This window comes from Thamnophis sirtalis, unplaced genomic scaffold, assembly GCF_051295495.1.
Source record: "Thamnophis sirtalis isolate CommonGarterSnake01/CBP01778 unplaced genomic scaffold, rThaSir2_p1.2 scaffold_6, whole genome shotgun sequence".
Taxonomy (NCBI): domain Eukaryota; kingdom Metazoa; phylum Chordata; class Lepidosauria; order Squamata; family Natricidae; genus Thamnophis; species Thamnophis sirtalis.
This window is the reverse complement of record NW_028261386.1, coordinates 71,281,313-71,290,790: the sequence shown is the minus strand read 5'-3', so window position 1 is coordinate 71,290,790 and position 9,478 is coordinate 71,281,313. Positions and strand designations below refer to the sequence as shown.

The window sequence follows — 9,478 nt, the reverse complement described above, 5'->3', positions numbered from 1 at the left end:
TAAATAAATCATAATTCAAATCATTGGAAAATGGACATCAATCAATATGTGCAGAAAACTTTGAATGAGCTTGGGCATTTCTTTGAAAAGAGTTTTTGGTTGTTCCACAGTTGTTTTTAGTAATAGATACCAAGGAATTACATTTGTATGATTTTTTTTTTCTACTTTAGATACTGACATTACTTAACTGGAAGAAAAGGCTCCTGCATGTTTATCTTCCTGCATCAGCAGGTCTTGTGCCAATTCTTACAATCGCAGTGACAGACAAGATTTACAAGAAACGGGGGACTATTTTTTTTTATAAAGATCTGAGTTTCACCACAAAAAAATGGATTCTAAGCAGCCACACATAGCCAGTTTGGTGTCTTCTTAGCTGTTCAATCATAAAAAATAAAATTGTTACCAAGATTATGTTTGTTTTGACACTATCTCACACTCAATCATCTCCAGGGATCAAATTTATTCCTCAGTGTGCTCACTTGAAGCCACTGCCTCAGTTGCCCATCTGTTTCAGGGCCTTTAGAGTGGGGCGCCAATGATAAGCCGGCTGCAAAGACAAAGTCAGTGAACAGAAACAGTCCATATTCACATGTGACCCAGTCGAAAGGAGAGTTAACAGGTGTAGTTCAAAGCACACTTCACTTGAGAGTAATCCAAATTAAATGCAATGACAATTAAACTTCCCTGATTTGCCTAGGATTTGGCTTTAAAGATGCAATATTATTAAACATGGTTGCTTGGTTTTAGGCAACCTATTTATCCTTTCCTGTAACAATCCTCAATCTTCCTCCCTCCCCCTCCCTCCTGCTTCACATGTGCAGGTCACTGAGAATGTGGGAAAGGAATCCTCTCCCCAGATTTGGTGCTCCAGCAACTCAGGACTTCCACACTGTGCAGGTGAGAGTTGGAGAAGAGAGAAAAATGGGGATCACAGTGAGCCTGCACCCACCGAGTTAGGGGGTTCCCCCTCCCCATGCCATGCACCCACGTAGGAAAAGTCGGAGCCCACGTATTGATTTTAAGAGAGCCGGGTGAATAAGTTTGGGCTGCTCTGCAGGTTTGTCGAAAGTTGTAAAGGCATGTGCTGATTAGAATAAGAAAGGGCGGGCGCGTGGCTCAGCTGGCACACAGAGAAGCCAGATGACAGATAAGCACCAGCTCCCTGCGACCGCTCCCACCACCACCCCTCCCACGACTTCCCCCGGCTCCGCTTTCTCCCTCTCTCCGCCTCTCCCTCCCCGTTTTCCAACCGCAAATCATCTGCTCCTCTCCTCTCCATAATAAAGCAGGCGTGTTTACCTGGGATCCCAGAACTGGCGGGGCATTCCTTTGTTTCTTCATCAGATTGCTGCCGCCAGCTGCTCTTTCCAGCCCTTGCTTCAACAAATCTGATCGGGGGGCCTGCCTAGGCTGGGGTCCAAAGGAGAAATCCTTGAATAAGGAAGGGAAGGGAGGAAGGAAAGGAAGGAAGTCTCGCTGGCATTCTCCTTCTGATTTCTTTGGCTTCAATGGAAAGAGCCTACTTGGGGCTATTCTCCCGCCCCCCAATTCTTTCCTAACCGGGAAAGGGCTTTTGGTTGATTTTTTTCCTCCCGAACCTGAGGTCAGTCGCGTGCCTGGACGTCGACCCAGGGAGCATCTCCCGGGGCTGCTGAACAAATCAAAAACTAGTTGCCGGGCCGTGAGAAGAGACCTCTCTGAGGCTTAGCAAACATTGCAGATCCGCCTGCCAAGGCGGGATGTTATTTCCCGCGGGATCCTGTTTCAACCTCTCCCCAGATTGCTTGTAGGACTCTCCGGCGGAAGACGGAAGCGTAGATTTCTTGGTGGGTGGAGAGCAGGGGCATACTTAGAGTCTGTGCTATACATATAACGGGCCGACGTTTTAGAGCTGATTCTTAGATTTCTTTGCATTCGTTATCTGCCTAGTAGTATTCAAAACCCTCCGAGTTGATTCCCTGGACGGAACGCACCTTAACCAACCAACAGGTCAATGGGAGAAAAGGAGTAAAGAAATCAAATAAAATTAATAATTGGAAATTATTGGATGCCATTAGTGGTATGAATGCTTCCTCTTAGAATATTTATTTCAGGACGTTTTGCCCATGGTGGGCAGAAATGTATAAAATCCGCATTGTAGACTTTTGGAGGACACTTGTTTTTCCAAATCCAGATTTCCATATTAAACAATACTGTTTGTAGACCATTTCAATATCGATCAAATAGGAGACCCAGTTTGTTCTAATGGTTAAAGCACCAGGCTAGAAACCAGTTGAGTTCTACTCCCACTTGAGACATGAAATGGCAGGTTGACCTTGGGCCAGTCATTCTCTCTCAATCCATGATGCTAGATAACATGCTGCTCAGTACATTCCTGTAATGTTTGGTTGATCTAAAAAAAGTTGACCCTGCACTTGCAGGAAAACACTAGGAAGAAAATATATATCAGAATTTATCAAATACCAGTACGTTCTCAAAATTTAACACATGTACTTGCAATCTACTATCTTCATAAAATAAAATATTACCTATACAAAACTTACGTAAAATTAGAGCTCTCATTCCATTTTTCCATTTGTATTCTAGAGTGCCTATAATTTTAGGCCTTCAAGTATAACCTAAAACAGACTCTGACCTGAAGCTAAATCAAAATTAAGCATATTTTAGAAATAAGTTTTCCTTTGTCACATAAACAATAACTTGGCAGCAATTTTTGCTTATAAGACTCTTCTCTAGAACATTTGTGATGTCATCAGATGATGTGAGCGCAGCCTTGATCTTTGGGCTCATTCTAATTAGATATATAATATGGCTGTAATAGAAACAAAAGCACTGGTTTGTTGTCAGAACATTTCACTAGCGGAGGAGATTGTTAACTTACCATTATTTATTATTGAAAAGAGGGATGGGCTCTACTGTTAAATCTAAAATCCACAATTTCTTAAGAAATCAATAGAAACTATAAGCCAGACCTATGCATACATTAATATAATCATTAGTATCAACTTCTTCCTCCTCTCAGAACCCAGAGCAAGATACAATCCCCCATTAAAACTAGAAAAGCAATCAACAATATCTGTTATAAATCAAGATAAAAACAGTAAGAATGCAACAAAATAAAGTTCACTTTATAAGGCCATCTGAAGTGCAATCTGTTCCTGGAACTCACAGAATAAGGTGCATTAAAATCCTACCTTCCGTATTGGTAGCAACATTAAGGCCCTAATATAAAAAAGATGTGGAGACTCTAGAAAGAGTGCAGAGAAGAGCAACAAAGATGATTAGGGGACTGGAGACTAAAACATATGAAGAACGGTTGCAGGAATTGGGTATATCTAGTTTAATGAAAAGAAGGCCTAGGGGAGACGTGATAGCAGTGTTCCAATATCTCATGGGTTGCCACAAAGAAGAGGGAGTCAACTATTCTCCAAGGGACCTGAGGGTAGAACAAGAGGCAATGGGTGGAAACTAATCAAGGAGAGAAGCAACATAGAACTGAGGAAAAATTTCCTGACAGTTAGAACAATTAATCAGTGGAACAGCTTGCCTCCAGAAGTTGTGAATGCCCCAACACTGAAAGTCTTTAAGAAGATGTTGGATAGCCATTTGTCTGAAACGGTATAGGGTTTCCTGCCTAGGCAGGGGGCTGGACTATAAGACCTCCACGGTCTCTTCCAACTGCTATTGTATGTTTGTATGTATAACATGTCTACATTGTGACACCTGGAATATGCAAAACATTAGGTATCTAGGTACACTGGGTGAAAAAGCTCTAGCAATTGTAGACAATAGCGGTTAAGCATATGCATTATGCAGGACCCATAATTTATGTAAATATGTGGCTTTAGAATTTTTAAATTGTTCATTATCCCTCTGAGCATGTGCTAATATGTTGCTTTTAGAAATATTTTTTTGCCACAAGGACAAGATATTTGTCAGAATGAATATCTTGGTAAACTAGTTTTTAGAATATTATCTTAATATGTTGAAGATTTGTTTTAACTTATCAGTAAAAATATATTATAATTTTAAGTTATATGCCCCACCCAAGTCACCCCGAAAAGTTATCAAGAATGTTTAGTTTATTGTATTGTTGATGTTTATTTGTTTGTTTAAATTATTCACAGCCCATCTTACTGAAGAGCTACTCTGGGCAGCTTACAGCAATATTAACAAACCTATCACATAACATAATGTATATTATTTGTGTAATTTAACTACATTAGTTCCTTAATGTGTCTGTTTTGACTTCAAAATTTTCATTTAGTTCTATTAAACATTACTTTTAAATATTGGATTGTGGTTGTAATGTTATTCTGCTTGTACAGACTCCAATTTGAAATATATGCATAGATGCATATATTGCATAGATATCATCATATCCAAGATGATATTTTTAAACAAGGCTTTTCAACATGAAGCTTTTAATAGCAAATGCAGAGTATAATCCACTAATGTATGTGCAATTAAGCATGGGATGAATTGCATTAGTAGAGGGATATTTACTTGTCCATTTTTTTATGCTAATATAACTCAAACATTACATTTTCTGCAGAATTCACTGGAACTATATTCAAACTAAGAGCACTTAAAATTGCAATGTCACAGAAAATCTCTATTTGCTAATAAATACTCTAGAATATCCCTTTTGCTTCTCTTTTGCCATTTGCAGAAAATCTGAATATCCCATTTTCTTTTAATGCTTTTCTCATAGTTTTATTTTTCACCTGCAGCAGAAGTTCTTTTTAAAAATGATTTTCAGTCCTTTTTCAGATGTGATTTTGGAGTTTGGGAATGATATAGATTCTCTGCTTCTGGAGTTGGGGGGTCTTTTTTCTGTGAACATCTGCCTGCAGAAGAACAGATGTAGGCACCTGCAGTGACAGGCTGCACATGGTCCACACTATTCATAGGCATTCAGATGTGGCTACAATGGTAAGCTTTTGTATATGCAAAGTCACTAAATATATTAATCTGTGTTCCCCTGAGCATTGCCCCATTTAATTTCTTCATTGGCAATAACATCTGATCTAATCCTCCAATTGGCTCCCTACTGTGCCCATTTTCCCCTGGAAAGATATGTGAAGTTATTCAAGCTTCCACCTGTTGCCTATTGAAGTCGGTTATGGGATCATCAAAATTTTCAGCAAGACACTCATGGTTCTGCTATGATAAGGGAACAGAAGGCAGCCTATTTAATATATCTTAGAGAATATTTTAAAATTTAGTAACAAAAAATTGTCAACTACCAATAAAGAAACTTTCTGGAGAAATTGCTAATGCCCTTTTGTGCAAAATTCCTATAACATTAGGACAATGGCGAGGAGCAAAACATCAGTCAGTGCGCCTTTTTGCCTTTTGCAAATGGTCAAAATCCCCATGTAAAGTTTTGCTAAACTTTTAATACTGCAGCTAATAGAAACTTTGCTTAATATGCCAAGCAGCTAAAAAGTAACCCTAATCTCAGATGTAAGATTTCAATTTTGGGGACAATTTTGTTCTACTACTCTTCTCTGATCGCTTCCTCTGTTTTGATTTGTTTTCACCCACAATGCATCCTTTAGCTCCATTGTAACCCCACACAATGCCCATGGGTATCAGGCTGTGTGAATGAAGACAGAAGCAGTTTATACAAACCAGCCCCTTTCTTTCCTCTCTGTCTATTGTTGTATGAATGGGCCTTCTGCATTCTGCTGCTAGGAAACCACCTTTTTTAAAGCCTAGCTTCAAAAAAGAGACAGACCCCCCCCCAATAAAAATAAAGCAAAAATAGTTTTCCTGTTGCTTTGTTTAAACAAGTCTTTTAAAAATAACACCAAAATCCTCCAACAGCAGAACATTTGAGGGCATGCATCTTTTTAGAAATATCCAATTCCTCACCTCTTGCATCAGCGACTAACATCAAAACAAGCCTTTTCACATTTAAGCACTGAACTATTTCACCGGAAACCTTAACCAAAAGGATAATTGAGATTAAAAATAACATCTGTAAGCATTATTTTTTTGTTCCAACGGAAGGGTAGAGAAAAGTATAGATAGCAAGTTGTTTTAGAGAGATACAATGTGAAAGTAATATTTACGTCCAAAACAAAAACTGTACAAAACTGTAGTAAGTATGGACATCATGCATGCAGAGCGGTCTTGGGCTCTTGCTCTGTTTCTACAAATTACTGTAGCTGTCAGGGGAGATTTAACTTCCACGCTGTAGTGGCATTTAACAAGAGACACACGTCCTTTTCCTAAACACTACATTTTGTTTGTCAACTGTCTTCTCGCCCGCCAGCTCTTTATGCTTTAGAGACAAGAGAGCGTCTGGTGGGGGATCACGTGACCGCCGCCAATCCCGTCTTCCCGGGGAAAGAACCATAGAGACTTTTAAAGTGTGCGCACGCTCCGTCAACAGCACTGCAAAGGGATACATTGAAAGGAAGCGTTCAGCGCAAACCTGGCATCTGGCTCTGAGTTGACCTCTTAGTATTCCGGCCTAGAATCCAGAGAATTAAGAGGCATAAGGTACAACCTTAAGGCTGCTGTCCTCCTAAGAGTACTTATTTTAGAACGTCAATTCCCTCCCAAGGATGTTTCAATCACGGGCCGTGAAATGGTTCCGAATATGCTGTAGGGTGGAATTAAAACTCTTTGAGAGGATACACTCAAGAGTTGGCCGGGAGGCTGGTAGGACGTTGCAGCCTCCGATAAGGGCTTTGTCAGCAATATGCCCGTCCTTTGCAGGGTGTTGTTCCCGTCCCTCCCGGCTCAGAACTAAGCCCGTTTCTTCCGGCTCGTGGACTTAGGGGCTGCTGAGAGATAGAAGAACCCAAAGAGCTGATGATAATAGGCAATAAGATGGGTCCATGCAACATTGTACTTGATAGTGTTGTAAGGATCCAGCCATTTGGTCAGTTTACCCAGCAGTGAGTTGTGGGCAGCTACAAAATGAACCCAGATTGAGTTAACTATTTTTGGGAGAACCATGGAAGGTGTCTCCAGAAAATGCAATGATTTATTGAAGGCAATAATGAACAGTATGCATCTTGGACATGTTTTTCAAGGGGAGAAAAACGGGGCAGGATCTCAGATTTCAGGGATGTTCACATGGTGTGGTCAAAAACATCAAGGGATGGCCATGGGGTGTGATCAAAGTTTTGGGTGTTCTTATGTGTGATGCATATGCAAGACAGACCAAAACTGCCAAAGGTTCAGTAGTACTATTGTAGCCGTTATACTGAATGTCCAAGTATTTAGCTTACTCTGCTCTTTAGTTATTCATGCTATGTTGAGATACAATCCTAAATATATTTAGATGACATTTATGAAGTTCGCTGGATAGGCATCAATCAAAAACTGAAATCTTGTGTTAGCTTACTTAGTAAGCATGAGGGCATATCAGGTTAAACTGAGTTGACCTTACTGTTGAGTAATATACTTGAACTATTTTACTGTATGCAAATACTACAGTCAGCTATAATGTAGTGCATGAACAGGGTCATTATACACCATAGTTTTAGAGTGAGCCAGGAATTTATGCCCAGATATTTTCAAAAATTGTAACTTCTGATTTAGCATCATTTGCCACTGTCTTAAAAATAAAATGAAGATCAACATTCACCAACAATGTAATGGTGTGTGTGTATGTGTGTGTATTATAGATCCATATTCCTGATTCCTTTATTGTATTTCCATTATAAGAGGAGAAATGTACTGATTGAATGTTTGGTTGTCACACATTCCTGAATCTGGTAGGAAGTTATATCTTATTGACATTATTTTAATCTTGTTTATTGTTGCAAGAGAGGATGTCATTTGTACTTAGTACCTGAATATGCTGCATTATTGTGCCTTTAAATTTGAAACCAGATAGACGTTCAACAAATGAACAAAACACTTTTCATAAGTAATATTCCCACCTTTTATAATTTTTGCTTTGAGACTAAAAAAACAGAAGAAAAATAAATACCATTAAAATAAATTATCCTTATATGGGACTGAAAGGACGGTGATTGTTTTAGTTTGTTTCAAAATGCTATTTGCTTTATTTAAAGTTTTATATTTTAAGTTCTGTGTATGTCACCATACATGTATGAAAGACAATCAGGAACCAGAAGTCTCTGGAAACACATGCAGACTGCAACCCTTCTCATCCTGGTAAAGGAAAGGACGTCAAACAGGCCAGTAAATCTGGTTAGTACTTTTATCAGGGCGGAAATGAAATGGCATAATATTTTCTGGGGTAGACAGATGCTTTAGTGCAAGTGCAGAATTGTTTTTATGTGCTCCATCTCCTTCTGACTGGGTTGATAGTCTCCGGTGGATTATTAGCAACATATTTCTTCTGTTGGTTTGCCTTTGATCTGAACCCAGGAGCTTTCAACATTAATGCTACCATCAGCCAAGTAGATATCTGACAAGTAAGTTCATTGCTGATGGACTGCACTACATCAGCAGTTACATTGCTGTTGCTCAAGCAGAATTTACCTTACCATGTTCCAGTAATTCTCCTGATATCATATTTGTGCTTCAGGACTTTCAACTAAGTTGTTATCCATACTTTGTCCATTAATTAATTAATGGGTTAAACTCCTTGTGTTCAATCTCCCTTTCCTTTGCACGTGTATACCCTTTGTTCTTTGCTAAATTAACAATCATGCTATCTACCATCAAGGTTTAAGCAATTATCCCCATTACTTTCATGAATTGGTTTGTCCCGTTTTAAAGACACCCAAGTTGGTAGCATTATCTCATGATAAAATCCTGGTTATCACTTAGAATTAAATCTGATTGTCTATCTTGAACAGATTTTAAGAAAAACTCATTCTAATATTTTCACCTTTGCATATAAAGAATCAGCTATAAATTAAGACTCTTGTGACACAGACTAGGTTCATAAATAGTTCTCAGATTAAAGTTCCCAAGAATATATTAGAAAGCAACCATCAGTACCTTCATGTTATTTCTAGACCAATTGAAACATTTATTTTTGCACTATAGTAAAAAGGAATGTGATAATAGCACATAAGGGGTAGAAACCATTAAAGAAAAGCTAGAGGCATCTTTTAAAGTTGCAAGTTAAAAATCCACAGTCATTTTCATGAATAGAACATACTGAATATAACACTTCCAAGGTATTTTGTACAGTAACGAAAATGTGAGAAATCAGCAGTGTGAAAAAATGATGCGGCACTAATTAAGTGTTGCTAATGTCTACTCTCTCTGTATTAGAAGTGAAATTTTATTTTCAGTAGCATGAAAAACAGAAGAAGAACCAGAATTATAAGACTTGCTTTAGGTAAAAAAAACACCTTAAATATATATTTTTAATTTAAAATTTAAATTTTACTCAATGTACATGCTATGAAAACTTTACTATTCTTACATTGTTTGCATTAACAGCATTCCAACAATCAAGAAGTAAATAATACCCCAATCAAGGAAATATCAACACAAATAAAAAAACTTAAATCATAAACACCACCTAATC

The 9,478-nt window shown here is 38.4% G+C and overlaps 1 protein-coding gene across 4 annotated transcripts in view; it reads left to right on the top strand.

The window, feature by feature from the left end:
• The first annotated feature begins 6,387 nt into the window (after nucleotides 1–6,387).
• FAM120B (family with sequence similarity 120 member B) overlaps nucleotides 6,388–9,478 on the top strand; it is a 33,400-nt gene continuing 30,309 nt past the window's right edge. The window contains exons 1-2 of one of the 4 annotated variants that reach the window (XM_087718122.1): nucleotides 6,388–6,513; nucleotides 8,088–8,181. The gene's annotated coding sequence lies outside the window, so the exon portion shown is untranslated. Of the gene's footprint in view, nucleotides 6,514–6,555; nucleotides 7,026–8,042; nucleotides 8,182–8,211; nucleotides 8,409–9,478 lie in introns of those variants that run through there. The other 3 variants (XM_087718124.1, XM_087718125.1, XM_087718126.1) reach the window with 3 other exon arrangements.